Here is a 12,463-nt window from a genome sequence, read left to right on the forward strand (position 1 = left end):
CAGACTACGACAACAGATGAATTCCCTGTTGTGATAAAATTTATTTTGTTCCGAGATTAAATTGGAAAACTCTGCTGACTGGGAAATTCTGAACACATTAAGTAACCAATAAAAACTTGGAGCTGTATTCTCCGAGCAGTGTGGCTATTGTTTCAAACGCCATCAGTCCCATTTCTGAATCACATACAGTTCCAATGATGTCCTTTATTCGATTGCGACCATACAGTTAAAAAAAATATTGTAACTCTTCAAAGTATCTCCCTCAGTGATGTTCTACTGCACTTTGGGATGTGACTGACAGTTTTAGCTGTAGACATTTAGTTCAGTGATTAAATCTCCACGTAGCCTCCTCAACTCCAAATAATTAATATCTGTCTATCTAATTCTTCCTCATCATTGCAATGTCCCAGTCCTGCACACATCCTCGTAAATCTCCTCACCAACCTCTCCGTTGCTGCTACATCCTTCCTGTAATGCGGAAACCAGAACTGTGCGCAGAACCCTCGTTCTGATCGAGACTGTTCTGCACCCAGTGATCAGGAACTGATTGTAGTGTAAGCACAGTAGAAGAGTTGTGAAACTGGTGCATGGAGAATGGTGCAGCGGGGAAAAAGGTTTCTTTTTTGTGTCATTTAGTTATAGTGGCTTGAGCTGCAGTTAAATGATTAATTTAATCTACCAATAACTTAAAACTAGACCAAATAATGAATTAGAAGTCATTTTTTGCATTTTATATGAAATTTACACATGGAATAGTTCCCCTACTTTTGTAATACTACATTGATTAAAATACTTAAAATAGTTATAAGTTAAAGCCATTGTAGTACGCTGTTCAGACGAGCTGTGGAAGGTGTCTCGGGCTCTCCTCTCGACCGTTTCTTGATTTGGCCATATTAAGGTTTAACTTTTAAAACACAGTGTTTTTTTGCTCCCACTTAGTGAATCTTTGCTCCAGGGAAAATATTGTTACTGATACAGGCCTCAATGCAGCAATGTCCCTGCCAGTCATGGATGAGCTGGACGAACTGCCAACAAAATTGGAACTCAGTGATCAGTGATATCATTGATTCTCCAGCCAGTGGAAAAGCCCCTGGAAAGGATGGCATTACCCCTGAAATAATCAAGAGTGTCAAGCCTGCTATACTCTCAGCACTCCATGAGCTGCTTTGCTGGTACTGGGATGAGGGAGCAGTACCACAGGACATACACGATGCCAATATCATCACCCACTATAAGAACAAGGGTGACCGCGGTGACTGCAACAACTACAACGGAATCTCCCTGCTCAGCATAGTGGGGAAAGTCTTCGCTCAAGTCGTTTTAAACAGGCTACAGAAACTGGCTGTGCATGTCTCCCCTGAGGCACAGTGTGGCTTTCGAGTAGATAGATCCACCAGTGACACCAAACAACAGATGCCCCTCTACATTGTTTTTATAGATCTGATCAAAGCCTTTGACCTCGTCAGCAGACATGGTCTTTTCAGACTACTAGCAAAGATCGGATGTCCTCCAAAGCTACGAAGTATCATCACCTCATTCCATGACAATATGAAAGGCACAATTCAGCTTAGTGATGCCATGTCAGACCCCTTTCCTATCCTGAGTGGCATGAAACAGGGCTGCGTTCCCATTCGCGATCTTCATCTCACTGCTGCTCTCACATGCGTTTAAGTCTTCAGAAGAAGGAATTTTCCTCGACACAAGATCAGATGGCAGGTTGTTCAATCTTGTCCGTCTTAGAGTGAAGACCAAAGTATGGAAGGTCCTCAAAAGGGAACTCCTCTTTGCTGACGATGCTGCATTAACATCACACACAGAAGAGTGTCTGCAGAGACAAAAACAAGAAATGCTGGAATCACTCAGCAGGTCAGGCAGCATCTGTGGAAAGAGAAGCAGAGTTAACGTTTCGGGTCAGTGACCCGAAACGTTAACTCTGCTTCTCTTTCCACAGATGCTGCCAGACCTGCTGAGTGATTCCAGCATTTCTTGTTTTTGTTTCAGATTTCCAGCATCCGCAGTGTTTTCCTTTTATTTTAGTGTCTGCAGAGACTCGTCGACAGGTTTGCGGCTGCCTGCAACGAATTTGCCCTCACCATCAGCCTCAAGAAAACGAACATCATGGTACAGGACGTCAGAAATGTTCCTTCCAAAACTATCAGCGACCAAGCTCTGGAGGTGGTTCAAGAGTTCAACTACCTGTGCTCAACTATCACCAGTAACCAGGTCTCACGATGCAGAAATCAACAAACGCATGAGAAAGGCGTCCGCTGCTATGTCCAGACTGGCCAAGAGGGTGTGGGAAAATGGCACACTGACACAGAACACAAACGTCTGAGTGTATCAAGCCTGTGTCCAGAGTACCTTGCTTTATGGCAGCGAGGCCTGGACAACGTATGTCAGCCAAGAGCAACGTCTCAACTCATTCCATCTTCGCTGCCTCCGGAGAATCCTTGGAATCAGGTGGCAGGATCGCATCTCCAACACAGAAGTCCTCGAGGGGGCCAACATCCCCAGCATATAAACCCTACTGAGCCAGTGGCGCTTGAGATGACTTGGCCATGTGAGCCACATGGAGGATGGCAGGATCCCCAAGGATGCATTGTACAGCGAGCTCCTCACTGGTATCAGACACACCGGCCGTCCATGTCTCCGCTTTAAAGACGTCTGCAAACGCGACATGAAGTCCTGTGATATTGACCACAAGTCATGGGAGTCAGTTGCCGGTGATCACTAGAGCTGGCGGACAGCCTAAAGACGGGACTAAAGAGTGACGAGTCGAAGAGACTTAACAGTTCACAGGAAAAAAGACAGCGCAAGGAACGAGCCAACTTTGTAACAGCGCCGACAACCAATTTTATCTGCAGCGCCTGTGGAAGAGTCTGTCACTCTAGAATTGTCCTTTCCAGCCACTCCAGGCGCTGCTTCACACACCACTGACCACTTCTAGGCGCTTACTCATTATCTCTCGAGACAAGGAGGCCAAAGAGAAGAAAGTGAGTCCTTGCTCACTGCTCTCTAATTGTAATTCTAAAGGAATCTAGCAGGCAGGTTTTCTTCTGTTTAAACAAGAAAGGTGAAGGTTTAATAACCTTCAAACTCTAACTTAGTTAAAACTACTAAAAATACGTGACAGATACACAAATAGATACAGAGGAGGAGAAAGAATTAAAGGGGGAGATTTGAAGTAGTAGATGGAATTCAGTTACTTTGCTTTGGTTTTCTATGAAGTGTTTTGCTGAAGTTAATTCTTTCAGTTCTGGTTGGGGCCCAGTGCATATTTTCAAACTTGTTTCTCTGGTCGCACGGGTTGCTGGGCTCCTCTGTTTTGACGCTTAAGTTACTTTCATGAGTCGCTGGAACTTTGCGTGAGAGAATGACAGTGAGAGAAAGAGATGGCATCTCTTTTGTCTTCAAAATACTGTCTGACAAAACTTTACTATTATAGACAATTCAATCAATTCCCAGGTTTACCAGCAGGCTAGTCATGTGAAGTGCTCTTTGTTTGGGACAGCATCGCCTGTGAGGTTTGTTGATTCTTCAAAGAATACCGGACACACACAGTTGGAGTGGGTGTAGGGGTGGAGGGTGGTGGAATGCTTGCTCTTCCACAGACAATGACACTCAATTATTTTTGATCATCACTAGTGACAAAACCCATCTGGCTAGTTGAATTCGGGAGCAGTTCCATTGTCTCTCTCGGCAATTGTGCCTCAGAATGCAAATGTGCAGCCATGTTTTCTGCTTTGCTTTTTTGTTAAACAAGTTATGTACAAGGTCCAGTAACAGTTAAAATCGTATTCCGTATGTCGAAATGAACATGCTTCCATTTGGCAGGTGTGGTCCTTCACAGATCCACATTCGGCCAAATTGAATGCGACATAAGGGGGAGTGTTTCATTATAAATTAGAAGGGAAAGAAAGTACAGCAAAACACGCATGCATTTCTCTCATTCATTCTCATACATTCAGTGTTGTGGCATCCTGTTTTTCCTTATATCAGTGCTACTTTAAACTGCCCCTTTTCCCTTGAGGTGGGACTGAGATGATTATGTGTTGCCCAAGGAGTTTAAAGTTTCTTCACTGTCAGCCTGCAATTCGTTCCAAATGGGCATCACAATAACCATATTATTTTTTTTGAGAGGTTTGTAGTTAGCATATTTCCATGACTGCCTAGGGTGTGTTTGTTCCTGTTGTGGTCTTCAGGGGGATGGTTGGATTTAATTATACCTGGTTTGGAGTTCTGATCATGGGAGCTGGCAGTGGGTGAATCCACTCCGATCTCTCTTTCAGTTCTCTGATGTGTCATGCAATTGCTTTTCAATTTAGTGTAAGGTTGACTGCCTTTTCTCCTGACTGTTGGAGGGCGGATTCTTTGCTAAATTTCCCTTTGTCCTTTGAGACACTCCTGATTGCAGGTATTTGTCAAAACTCCACTGCACTCGGCTGAGGCACGGCAACTAGGTGATGCATCACTCTCACAGAGTTTCTGCCGTCTTGAGTACTTTCTTTGCCTTTGCAGGTTTCTGTAAATGCTATTAGTAACTTTTTGGGGGTACGTCTGTTTCTGCATTTTCATAGGAGGATGCGAGGCCTACTTATTCCAACATTGCATGGTTGGCTGATCGGACAGGAGCGATTTTTATTTGGGAATCCTCCTGGACTTCTTTTAACCTGTCCACTTTGTCCGTTTCCTCTTTCCTCTCTAAATTTTTGCCTACCCCGTGCCTGTCTGTCCCCTTTCGTTCTCAGCAGTGTTTCCTTTCAATTCTCCAGCCCTCAGCTGGAGCATCCGCCAAATGGCGGTATAGGACTTAGGGGTGCAGATTTAACTGCAGGTTGAGTTTTCCACTACCTGGTGAACCACTGGCCACTCTTTGCCCTCAAGTCTGTGAGGAGAACTCCATTTCCTCATCAGTACCTCAGTCGTTAAATCGTAGCAATCAGGGACACCCTCTCCTTTAATTTCATTCTGTGCTCGCCTGTGCTAGCTCTCTCAGAACTGGGTCAGCTCGGTAAGCCTCAGCGAGGGAAAATCTATTTAAATCATTCCCTGGGTCTTCTAACTTTCCAAAGAAAGTCTCAGATAGAAAGACCTCATGGTCATCTGTCTGAAATTCCAATTCAACCTCCTCTGTTAGAGCTGTTTTGGTGTGGGCCCGATTAATTACACATTCAGTGGAAATGCAGGGCACCGTCACCTGCCACTGCCCTGTATCCCTGACCTCCTCCAGTCCCTCTTTCACCACTGGGGAAGCTACCAGCTATGCCCCACCAGATCATTACCTAGGAGCGAGTCAACCCTATCCAGAGGGAAACTAGGGACAATCCCTACAGTCACCAGTCCCAAAGCGAGGTCGCACTCCACGTTCACTCGGTGTAAAGATACATGCATAAACTGCCCTCCAATCCGATTCACCACCATTCTGGTATTTACTGCACTCTCTGTGGGAAAGGTCAGGCCTTTTCCAAGCAAAAGGAATCTGGTGGTCCCTGGGTCCCTTAGTATTACTATCGGCTTGCTTGTTCCACTCGACTCTATGGGTTTACCCTCCCTTCAGACACAAAATCCTGATAACCTTCATGGATCCTATTAAATTTTCCTGCACCACTAATTCAGTTAAAGCCACAGCTTGCTCAACTTATCAGGGTCCCTTCTCCATCGCTGAGCGGGTGTGTCATGATTAATCCTACACTCTTTCGTCGTAGTTTCCAGCAGTCAGCTCTTAGATGACTTGCTTTATTACATTGGAAGCACACGGGTCTCCGGGTCTCACTCCTGCTTACAGTACTGCCATTTATGGTCGGAGGATGGCCCCCTGTGTGTCCTGCTTTTCCTTCTCTTCCAAGATTTCTTGGGCTGCTATCGCCTTCCCATCCTTTGTCCTTGTCCGAATTGTGGGGATGATTGGGAGCTGTTTTCCCCTGGGGAACCGACTTGTATGTTACAGCAAACTCATCAACAAGAACGGTGGCTTGCCTTACTATATATGTACTTTTAATCATCCACATAGGTATTTATGGGGAGGGGCAGAAAGTTTTTTTAAATTCCTCGAGCAAAGTTACCTCTCTGAGGTTTTCATAGCTGGGCTGCACTTTAATATCCTTCAACCACTGGCGATAAGCCAGCTGCTGACCTCTCTCGAACTACAAGTAAATTTGATCAATCTGCTGCCTGAGGGTTCAGAACTTCTGGCAGTATGCTTCCGGAACTAGCTCATATGCCTCGAGCATTGTTTGTCAGTTCTTAATTTGACCAACTCTCATCTGGCAACAAGGAATAAATCTCATGGGCTTTTACAGTTAACTTCCTTTGCAACAGAAGAGACCAACTCTCAGCCAACCATTTTAACTGCATTGCACGTTTTTCAAAGGATACAAAAACTGCTTCACGTCTCCCTCACTGAAATTTGGTATCAGTTGCGAAAATGTTAAAACTTCAGTACACAGCCCTGCAGCACTTCTATTTCCCATTGTTTAACTGGGGTTACTCTGTAGCCTCCTAGTGAACTCAAGCTGACTCAGCTCCTTTCCTCCCTTACCTTCTGGAAGGTTCTTTCTCACTCTCCGTCTTCTAATTCAAGTTTCCTCTGTTCCAGTTGTATCTTTGCGAGCACTGCCCTGTTGGAGTCTATTTCTACACAGATTCTGGGGACAGATGATTGGCCACTAGTCTTAGGTTCTGGACTTCCTATCCTTGGCAGAGAAAGTGATCCCACACTGTTCTGCCGTATGTTCCACCTCCTCCATACATAGACAGTGCCTTTAAGTTATCCCAAACGAGTTCATCCTGGCATAGGTCGTGGATACGTTAGTAATTCTAGCCACACAACAAAAAGAAAACCTGTACTGAAATATGTTATCTTTTAAAGTGGGATCAATTTGACATCCCACTTCCAATCTCACGTTTGTTTTTGGGCACAGTCTCGGATGCTAGCACCTAAATTTCTGTTACGACCAGGTGGGCAAAGGGTCTCAGGCTCCCCTCTCGGCCCTTTGCTGGTTTAGCCTGAATAGTGTTTAACTTTTAAAAGACAGTGTCTATGGCTTCAGCTCAGCGAGTCCTTGCTACTGCTCTCGTATAGCAATTGTTATTGAATCCACCAGACAGGTTTTCTCAGATTTTAACAAGAATGGTGTAACTTTAATAACCTTAAAACTCTAATTTGGTTAAAACTGCTAAAAATACGTGACACGACCACGCTAACATGCATAAGCAACAAACACTCACACAGGGTGGTGCAGTGATCAGCAGCACAGCCTCACAGTTCCAGTGACCAGCGTTCAGTTCTGGGCACTGCCTGGACGGAGTTTTCAAGTTCTCCCTGTGACTGTGTGGCTTTTTGCCGGGTGTTCCAGTTTCCTCCCACAAACAAAGATTTGGAGAATGATAGGTAAATCGGCCGTTGTGAATTGCCGCTAGTGTCGGTAGGTGGGAGGAGATTTGAGGGAAGGTAGGGATGTATTAGCATGTGGGATTAGTATAAATGGGTGGTTGTTGGTTGGCACAGACTCGGTGGGCCGAAGGGCCAGTTTCAGTGCTGTATCTCCCTAAATCGAGACAGAAAAGGAAAAAGAATTTAAGGGGTAATGTCAGAAGTAGTAGATGGAATTCCTTGCATTTTTTTTGGGGGGGGTGCGTTTGCTGTGAAGTCTGTGATTAAAGGTAAGTCTTGCAATTCTCGTTGGGGCCCAGTGCACACTTTCGAACTTGTTTCACTGGTACCAGAAGGCTGCAGGGGTCTTCTGTATTTTGGCTTACGTTACTTCCCTGAGTCCCTGGAACTTTGTGTGACAGACAGATGCACTCTGCCAGAAATTGTACTGTGATGCACAATTAAATCAATTCCCAGGTTGGCCAGCAGGTTAGTCATGTGACTAGCTCTTTGTATGAGACCACATCGCCTGTGAGTTATGCTAACTCTTCAAAGATTGCCAGACACAGTCAGTGGGGAAGGGGGAGGGGGAGGTGGGGGGTGGGGGCGTGGAGTGGAATGCTCGTTCTTATGCAGACAACGACTCTCAATGACTTTTGAGCATCACGATTGACAAAACTCATCTATCTTATTAAATCAGGGAGCATTGCTATTGTCTCTCCAGGCAAGTGTCTCTCAGAATGCAAATGTGCAACCATGTATTCGACAGTACTCTGTGGTCTTTTTTAAAACAAGTTATGTTCAAGGTCCAGCCACAGTTAAAATATGTTTCATATGACGAAATTAAAATGTTTCCATTTGGCAGGTGTGGTTTCCATCACAACGTACATGAATTAACTAAATAAAAGAAGGTTACACAGGGATGGCAGGGCAAGTGATGTGCAACAACTACAGCATATGGGAATTTGTGGAGAGCATTGCGATCCTAGACAACCATGTCTGCAGTGAGTGTTTGCATTTCGCGCAAATTCAGCTCAGGACAGTTGCCAGACAACATGAGGTGACTCAAGTGGGGAATCAATATGGAGCACAAAAATCATGCTGACACTCCACTGCAGTACTGAAGGGGTGCTGCCCTGTCAGATGTGCCATCTTTCAGATGAGACTTTTAACCGAGGACCCTCTGCCATCTCAAGTGGAAGAAAAAAAATAACACGGCACTATTTCGAAGAAAAGCAATGCAGTTATCTGCGGTGTCAATGCAAATATTTATCTCTCAATAAACATCACCAAAGCCGAGATTCTGTCACTAACAAATTGTCTTTTGTGGGAGCTTGATGTGCGCAAATTGGCTGTCGTGTTTCCTACATTCTAAGAGTAACTGCACGCCGTAAAATATTTCATTGCCTGTAAAGCAATGGTCGTGAAATTCTGCATATAAATATAAGGCTCTTTTCTTCGTGGTCAGAGACAGTTCAGTCAGGGGTTAGATACTACATTCTGCAGCTGCGCCCAGACGTTCTGAAGGTTATTTTGCCTGCCCAGTGCTCGAGTTCAGCTCATTTACTCATGGCTGGAAAAGAACTTGGAGTGGAAGGGGAAGAATCTAGTCGTCATACCTCATATAAGAACCAACGGCATCGGTAGTACTAGGAATGACGTTGACAACTAATGCACTGGGGAACAAAATTACAGCCATTTGCTACATTGGGTTTGATAACCATTCCTCAGGGCGGGATGTGTGCAGTTAAATTTTCAATTAATCACAATAATACATGGTTTATGAAGTTACATGTAATCGTTTAATTGAAGGTGATAAATGTTATAGCGTATTTGTTAGTATGTTGTATATATTCATTTAAATTTATGTTTGTGCTAATATTTATGTCATCACAGGAAGTGATGCAATATCACGTGATTCAGTTCTCCTCCATTGTCTATTAACACATGGATGCCAACAAAATAGCAAGTCTCCACTAAAGATCTGTGCTCAAAACTTTTTGTCTATCTCTTTAGCTTCAGTTATATTAGTCTAGAAAGAGATAACACAAGACGGTGAGACTGGGAGTGTCGCTGGCATTGATCAGCAGCTGAAAACCGAAGTTCAATCAGAAGCCCGAGCTGAAGCGCTGCCAATCGATCACAGCTAACACACCATGAGAGCAAAGGTGTGAGTAGTGATTTAACGCGATTTGTGTGCACTCTCGATTCTGTCCCGAGTCAGCAAGAAAATTACTGCTTGTTTCAGCTCAGCATCGTGTTTTGCCGTGGAACCCTTCCTACCATCGCCACATTTGCGTGCCATTAGCTTTTCCTGACGACAGGGGCCCTACCGCCTGCTTGCTCACAAGCTCCTGTTTCATTAACACAGATGAGGGTGTGGCTCCCGATCAGCTCTGTTGATATCGCAGCTTGCTGCAACTTTTAAAGCAAGGTTTCTTCTCCAGTATCTGAGAAGAGTAAAAGACTTAGACAACAGCAGTCAGATTTCTAGAGATGGATTGATGTTCCAGGCAAATTCAAAATCCTTCAGCATTGGTTTGAACAATGCTTCTGAGAACATGAGGTTGTAGATGCAGAGATGCAGGCGACAAAATCAGCATCGCCATAGGAAACAAAGTCTGTGCTGGCTCATTACCTGTGGTTTATCTGATGCTGACCATAAGGATCCAGAAAAGCTATGGAAAACGTCAGGAAGTCAGCTTAATCAATTTCAGAGTACACCACCTGGAACTCATGCTATAAGGATAAAAATCCAATGAAAGATCGGATACAGTTGTTTACCGATGAACAGAGAAAGCTGGAGAATGCAACTTAACTGATGCTGAAACCTAGGAATGATTTATGGAATTAATTGTCATCTCCATTTCTATTGAGGCATTCCAAAAAGACCTCTTGGGAAAGTCAAAGAGATACAGTGTGGAGATTATGTTACAGGATGAACGCAGATGCAAAGCAATTATTGCAGGGAGACAGTGCTTGCGAGTCCTAGCGTCCAAAACTTGTGTTGGTATCATATCCAAGGCATTCAGGCAGAACACGGTATACAGTAACTGTAGACTCTCTTACCAACCGTGACGATGACCAGCATATGCAGACACATGCAAGGCATGCTGCCATGCTGCCAAACTTTGCAGAAGGCCCAGCAGCAGGAATGCAGGGGGAAGCCAGATCGTGCAGCACCCATACCACCTAACTGCACGACCCGGAAGCAAAGGGAGGTGATACATGTCCAGGCAACGCCAAGAACATATACCCATCTACGAAATAGAGGAATGCCACCTCCAAATGGATGTGGTTGCTCGAGGTGAAAACATGACAGGTGAACAGGTATTCGTCAGGACTTCATGCTCTCAAAACTGTGAGGTGGAATTTTGTCTGCTGGGGGCCAGTGATCCTGTGATTCTGAGTTTGATTGGTACACAGCGGGTACCAATGCTGAGAAATACCTGGGTAACAGTCTGACAGCGGCCCCATGTTCTGAACTCTCTGGTGATGACGGTTTTCTGATCTCTGTATGCAGGTGAATTGGTGTCCTGTTCGAATCATGTTGCAGACTCAGTTGGGAGGTGCCCCAACCCCCGAGTTCCTGCCCTTCCCCTGAGTTCCTGTACCACCTCCTCCGATTTCCTACCCCGACCACCTCCACACCCTTCCAGCTAGTTACTTCTCCCCTCGTCCGACCGTGCATGCCCCTCCCCAAAGCTACTGTACCAATCACCCCATTCCCCAGAGTTATGTGCCCTTTCCCAAGCTCCTGCTCCCCTTCCTCTCCGATGCCCATTTGCCACTCTTTCAGAGCTCCTGCCCTCAAAGCCACCCATGCATCTGTCCTTCTCTACCGAGTTCCAGACCACCTTCCACGAGCCCATGTGCACCACACCCCCGAGCTTCGATTCTCCTTGCCCGAGCGTATACACCCTTCCTCCCAAGCTGCAGTCAGCCTCCCCCTGAGCTGCTACCCCATTGCTCATGTTGCGTGACCTCCGTGGGTCACAAATTGCACATGAAGGAGTAACACCACCAAGCCACACCGTGGTGCAGTGGTTAGCGCAACAGCCTCACAGCTCCAGCGAGCCGGGTTCCATTCTGGGTGCTGCCTGTGTGGAGTTTGCAAGATCTCCCTGTGTCTGCGTGGGTTTCCTCCGGGTGCTCCGGTTTCCTCCCACATGCCAAAGACTTGCAGGTTGATAGGTGAATTGACCATTATAAATTGCCCCTGGTATAGGTAGGTGGTAGGGAAATGTGGGGATGTGGTAGGAATATGGAATTAGTGTAAGATTAGTATAAATGATGGTCGGCACAGTCTCGGTGGGCCGAAGAGCCTGTTTCAGTGCTGTATCTCTAAATAAATAAAAGCCCACAGGAAGGGCACCAAGTTTTACAAGGCGACCTCCCCACGCGGCGTAGGCCCAACGCCACTTGTAACATCACAACATCAGCTGGAAGAGGCCCTTAATAGGGCGTGAATAGGCCATTTAAGGGCCTGCATTGGCATCTGGGTTGGAACACCATCATCGGCCTATCGGGTTCCGGGGATGATCCCTGGGTGAGGGCGAGGTGAATGGCCCTCTGCAGAGCCGACCTGCTGCCCCGGCCACCGTCGCAATACAACATGCCCCGCCGCCACTGCCCCACCCAATTCATTAATATAAATACTTATGCATATTTATACAAAGGATTATGAAGGTTTAAAAAGGTATTGTACAATGCCATAAAGGAGTATAAAGTGCTCTAAAGGGTTATAAAATATTATAAAGTAATATAGAGAGCTATGAAGTATTACAAGGTATTATAGGTGATTATCAAGAGTTGTAAATTATCATAGATTCACACAAACACAGAAGGAGACCATTCGGCCCTTCGTGTCTGCACCGGCTCTCCGAAAGAGTAATTCATTCAGTTCTATTCCCCTGCCTTCTCCCGGAACCCTGCACATTCTTCCTTTTCATATCGCAGTCTACTTCCCTTTTGAATGCTGTAATTGAACCTGCATCTACCACATTCCCTGCCAGTGAATTGCAGACCTTAGCCAGACATTGCATGATAAAACGTTTTTCCTTATGTCTCTTTTGCTTCTCTTACCAAATA

The sequence above is a fragment of the Heterodontus francisci genome, chromosome 23 (assembly GCF_036365525.1).
Source record: "Heterodontus francisci isolate sHetFra1 chromosome 23, sHetFra1.hap1, whole genome shotgun sequence".
In the NCBI taxonomy this organism is placed as follows: Eukaryota; Metazoa; Chordata; class Chondrichthyes; order Heterodontiformes; family Heterodontidae; genus Heterodontus; species Heterodontus francisci.